At 40.0% G+C, this 6000-nt stretch overlaps 1 non-coding gene across 1 annotated transcript; it reads left to right on the top strand.

Annotated features, from left to right (window-relative positions):
- Nucleotides 1-907: 907 nt before the first annotated feature.
- On the top strand, nt 908-979 carry TRNAT-GGU (transfer RNA threonine (anticodon GGU)). The gene has a single exon. It is a non-coding gene; the product is annotated as a tRNA-Thr (tRNA).
- The last annotated feature ends 5021 nt before the right edge of the window (nt 980-6000 follow it).

Below are 6000 nucleotides of genomic sequence, written 5' to 3'. Positions count from 1 at the left end.
GTGAAAGAAAACCAAATGGATCTAGAAGTTATTGCGCAGCTCACTGTTCTGACTCTGATGGTTGTATCGGGCCCTTTAGTTATAGATAGATAGAGCTTTGGATGGATCAGAGATCCATCCAAATATCCTTTAACTATTTAAGTTGATAATGTAACGAATAAAACCCACCTGTATCACTAAACTATACACGCCACAATCCCATTGACGGATATTCCGTCACTTCTTTCCTTCCACATTTGAATCCAAATTCCGGAATTCCTTAATTCTCTCTCTTCTATTTCCGAGAGAGAAGAAAGGATTCTATCCATTCTAGTTTTAGAAATTCTAGGTTGTTCTTTCTCTTTATCAAGGAATTTTTTTGCTCAACTCCTCTAATCTTCTAATTGAATTCTTTCTAATTCATTTTAGAAAGATCTTCCTCTTCCAGGAAGAAAAAGAGCCATAAACTGGAATGGCTCCATATTCTTAGCTCTCAATCTTTGTTGATCTCTTATAGTAATCACATCTTGAGGTTTGCAAGGGTAACTTGGTATATCTACCATATGGTCATTGACCGGATATGTCCATGATTCACTAATTGTCTAGCTCCGGGAATGGTGGGAGCCATACCCAATCGAAAAAGAATATTATCCAAACGCATTTCAAGTAATTGCAATAGGACCTGACCCGTTGAGCCTTTGGCTCTTCTAGCAATACGAACATATTTCAGCAAATGCTCTCAGGCATAACTTTTCTCCATCCGTTTCGTATCAGCTCAGCCCGGAGTTTCCAGTATAGCGATCCTTACCCTACGAGCTACTATAATATATGTTCTCAACTTGATATCTATAAAGATAGATGGATCATCCATATCCAATTTGTTGTCCATCTACCATAGTAGACTCACTCATTCATATATGATGAGGGGGCCCTTTTAACTCAGCGGTAGAGTAACGCCATGGTAAGGCGTAAGTCATCGGTTCAAGTCCGATAAAGGGCTCATGTTTCCCACGAAGAAAGAAGGCTCGGGTGTCCATTTCTATTACATAGAGAGAAATATTTTCACCGAAATATGAATATGAAAATGACAACAAATCGGATTCGGATCCAGTCCGTTTTTTATCTTCTTTTATGAGGCGAACGACGGGAATTGAACCCGCGCGTGGTGGATTCACAATCCACTGCCTTGGTCCACTTGGCTACGTCCGCCCCGGAAAAACCAATTTATCTATCTACAGTCATTTCTTCCAAGAATAAAAAATGAGCTAACGTTTGTTCTTATGTGGGTCGTCGGTGACCTCTGATAGGGGATCAAAGCAAGATCGATGACTAACTCTCAACTCTCGAACAAGTTGTATGGCTTATTATCAAATATGTGATAAATATGAAGTATTTTGTATTTCTCCCGGAGAAATATCACGATCCCATCTTCCCTCCGTTCTTTTGAACGTGAAAGAAGAATCTTTCTTCTTTCGTATCGATCCTTTGTCTATTCACTCATGGGCGATAATTATTGTTTTTCCCTATTAGATTTTAGTTTTCAACTAACACAGTTTTGCAGATTGGTTCGGTAGATCCCACGTTATTCGAGTTGTAACGAACGGGCCATAACCATTAAAATGGTTCGGTGTAAATGGAATAGATCGAGATCTATCTCGATATTTATTGTATGTTTTATCTTGATACTAAGATCTTGTCCATCTGAACAACTCTGGGCAGGGTATTTGATCGGAGAGTCGTTGTTTAAAATGATCAAGGTTGTGGCTGTGTCGACAAGTTCGACCCTATTCGCTTATCATATATTCAGATTCGATGAATCTAGACCATTTGAACTTGTATCCTTCCTTCTCGTATTAGAAGGTATAGGGTTTTCCAATCTGGAAAATTTTGTTATCTTACATGCACGGTTAGGATACAATCAAGTTCTTTGTTATATTATTATGCAGGTTATGGGACAAAGATACAAATTTAAAGGCTCATCTACCGACGGAGATAGTGAACATTTGATGAATCAAATATAAATTTGATTGTTGTCTTTCAGTTAATTCGTTTGAAAGTTTAGATCAAGCGAACAGAATTGGTAGGCGTCAATCGATCCGTGGAACGTATCAAATCTTTCACATATAAGTTCGTTATGAGATGAGCCCACTCATCTCACAATGATATAAAATCATTTCGGACAGATCTATTGCCGAGTAGAGATCTATTTGTAACGGGGCAGAAAGCAGCTTCTTTTGGGTCGCTGTCCACATAATTTCTGGACAAGGGGTAATAGTTTCTTTCTTTCGTCCCAACCCAACAGACTTCTTTATTCTATTGTTTGTTCCAGAACGCATTCCATGAAATATGTGTATTCTATAAAATAGTGGGGTAGATTAAAGCAAACGTTGGTCCAGATGTAGATCTAATATGCATAGCCGGTAGATTGCATTTTTGTGATATGTTACCAGAACGGAACTAGAGGCAAGGAAGAGTGTTTGTCCCAATATGAAAATCTTGGGTCTCAAAAACCATGTGATGATCTTAGGTGAAGAAAGAGAACGAACCAAAGGTTCGCCTTTAGCGAGGATGGATCAACTCCAGAGAATTTCTCTGCCCAGGTATTCGGAATATCCGTCGTACTTGCCACTTCTATGGTTCAAAAATAGGCTCGATTTACCGCACATAACTTATTGTAGAGAATCCTAGTTGATCAAGATCTTCGCCCCGATATTTAGCAAAGGGATAGATACATCCGGGATTTTCGATTGAACGGAAATTTTGTTCAACCCCAACGGAATGCGTTGCGTTTGGATGGAGCTAAAAGTCACATGTCCGATCGATACTTTGACTGCTCTATGGATTGCTTGGAACATATGATATTCGAGAGAACTCTCGAATTTTTCGAAGAACTAGCGATAAAAAAAAAAAATAAAAATAGTTTATAGGTTTGATCATCTGGTATCGGATCAATCTCGATCGATCCAAAATACTAATATGCCTGCTCTGGTCCAACGTTCCCATCCATCGATCTAGATAAGGACATGAGATTGATATGATCTGAAAGACTTTTCAAGGCCAAGTCATAGGGACGGACTATGAGGGGATATATATAAATAGTATCACTTAGTGGAATGTATAGGGCTATACGGGCTCGAACCGTAGACCTTCTCGGTAGAACAGATCAAAGTTCTTATTATCAAAATAATTTGAACTGTTCCAAGAACCCAACATGCATTTTCTCGCATTGGGCTCTTTCATTAACTGATGGAAAGATCGGTTAGTCTGCCATTCTCCTCTTTCCGGTAAGATACTAATATGGCTCCGTGTGCTCCAAATTCTTACCCTTCGGAAGCAATCCCAAAGTTATTCAAAAGGTTTTTTTGACGTAGGTCTGCCTTGCTCGGGCATAGATTGACTCAAATAGAGTCTCTTCTATCGCTCCAAAAGTAAAATATGACACTTCATACACCTAAAAGTTCATAGAGCGAAAAGAATCTATTTTGAGGTCCCCGTATTATACTCATTATGCCTGGCATTGAACAGAGCTGGGATTGACCATATCAATTAGATCCGTAATTCGAATCAGATCGAACTTAATCTTTGTCATGCTATTGTTCCCCAGAGAAACAAATTTATAGAGTAAGACTATTTCACATAGAATCTATTTCGTGGATCGGACGAATCGATAAACTCTCCCGAAAACCATTGGCGCACGTGTAAACGAGGTGCTCTACCTTGCTGAGCTATAGCCCTTCCTTGCCAGTCTTGGTGATACACTACTATACTAACCAGATGGATCACTTTATGTCAAGGTAGATATTTCATGATCCAATACTATGATCCAATACGTTCCAATAAGTTCGATCTGTGCCAGGGACACATACATTGTCTATACATTTAATTCGATTTCGATTTAGAATCGTTTATAAATCCAACTCTACCTATGAGAATAAATGACCCACTTAACTCAGTGGTTAGAGTATCGCTTTCATACGGCGAGAGTCATTGGTTCAAATCCAATAGTAGGTAAACTTATTAGATGCCATCGAGTTTTCAATGGTATCTAATAAGTTTTACTCCACGTGTTTGGATCGAGGCGGAACATTGAATCCATTTTTCAGATCATTATAGAAAATGTTAATTAGAGACGGGGGGGCTAGCATTGATAGCCTCTAATCGGGTTCTAGCCCTTTTCAGAGCTAAATCAGCCTCAATTGCTTGTCTTTTGCCTTCGGCTCGAGCTAAGTCAGCTTTAGCTATTCGAAAATTTTCCTGGGCTTCTCGGGGATCGATGTCAACATCTCTCTCTGCATTATTTACCAATATAGTTATTCTATCACTGTCTATCTTGGCGAAACCGCCCATCATAGCCATAGTGGACCACTGCCCATTGAGACGTATTTTCATAACTCCTATATCTACAGCTGCCACAAGTGAAGCATGATTGGGTAATACGCCAATTTGACCACTATTAGTAGATAGAATTATTTCTTTAACTTCTGAATCCCAAATGACTCGATTAGGAGACAGTACACGAAGATTTAGGGTCATTTTCAGAATTAACTTTCCATGCTGGAGTTTATAGCCTTCGCGGTAGCTTCATCAATATTACCCACCAAATAAAAAGACTGTTCGATAAGACCATCTAATTCTCCAGAAAGGATCATTTGAAAACCTCTAATTGTTTCCATGAGACCCACATATTTGCCCGGGGAACCTGTGAATACCTCTGCTACGAAAAAGGGTTGTGATAGGAAACGTTCAATTTTTCTTGCTCTTGCCACGATTAAACGATCTTCCTCCGATAATTCATCCAGTCCAGGAATAGCTATAATGTCTTGAAGTTCCTTATAACGTTGTAAAGTTTGCTTAACCCCTTGTGCAGTTTCGTAATGTTCTTCGCCTACGATCCAAGGTTGGAGCATAGTCGATGTTGAATCTAAAGGATCCACTGCTGGATAGATACCCTTCGCAGCTAATCCTCTCGATAGTACGGTAGTAGCATCTGAATGTGCAAATGTCGTAGCAGGAGCAGGGTCGGTCAAGTCGTCAGCAGGTACATAAACTGCTTGAATCGAGGTTATGGATCCCTTTTTTGTGGAAGTAATTCTCTCTTGCAAAGAACCCATTTCCGTGCTAAGAGTTGGCTGATAACCCACGGCGGAAGGCATTCTGCCTAATAGGGCGGATACCTCTGATCCCGCTTGGACAAAACGGAAGATGTTATCAATAAATAATAGTACGTCTTGCTCATTGACATCTCGGAAATATTCGGCCATGGTTAGAGCAGTTAAACCGACTCTCATGCGAGCTCCCGGTGGTTCATTCATCTGACCATAGACCAGAGCCACTTTTGATTCTGATATTTTTTGTTCATCAATTACTCCCGATTCTTTCATTTCCATGTAAAGATCATTCCCTTCACGGGTACGTTCTCCTACTCCTCCAAATACAGATACCCCTCCATGAGCCTTAGCAATGTTGTTGATCAACTCCATAATGAGTACTGTTTTACCCACTCCAGCTCCTCCAAATAAACCAATTTTTCCCCCACGGCGGTAAGGAGCCAAAAGATCTACTACTTTAATGCCTGTTTCGAAGATGGATAATTTTGTATCCAACTCTGTAAAGGCGGGAGCAGGTCTATGAATAGGAGATGTTATGCCAGCATCTACAGGACCCAAATTATCGACAGGTTCTCCAAGAACATTGAAAATTCGTCCGAGAGTAGCTCCACCAACTGGAACACTTAGAGGAGCTCCCGTGTCAATCACTCTCATTCCTCTCGTCAAACCATCTGTAGCACTCATAGCTACAGCTCTAACCTTATGATTTCCTAATAATTGTTGTACCTCACAAGTAACCTGAATTTCTTGACCGGCTGTACCTTGACCCTTAACTATCAATGAATTGTAAATATTAGGCATATTACCTGGAGGAAAAGAGACATCCAGTACTGGGCCAATGATTTGAGCAATACGTCCCACATTTGTTTCTACACTTGCGGAAACCCCAAGAACAAGAGGATTTTTTCTCATA

This window comes from Pinus tabuliformis, chromosome 3_1 (genome assembly GCF_031772625.1).
Source record: "Pinus tabuliformis cultivar Carrire ecotype Pingquan chromosome 3_1, CPIR1, whole genome shotgun sequence".
Lineage (NCBI taxonomy): Eukaryota > Viridiplantae > Streptophyta > Pinopsida > Pinales > Pinaceae > Pinus > Pinus tabuliformis.
This window is presented reverse-complemented; position numbering and strand designations above follow the sequence as displayed.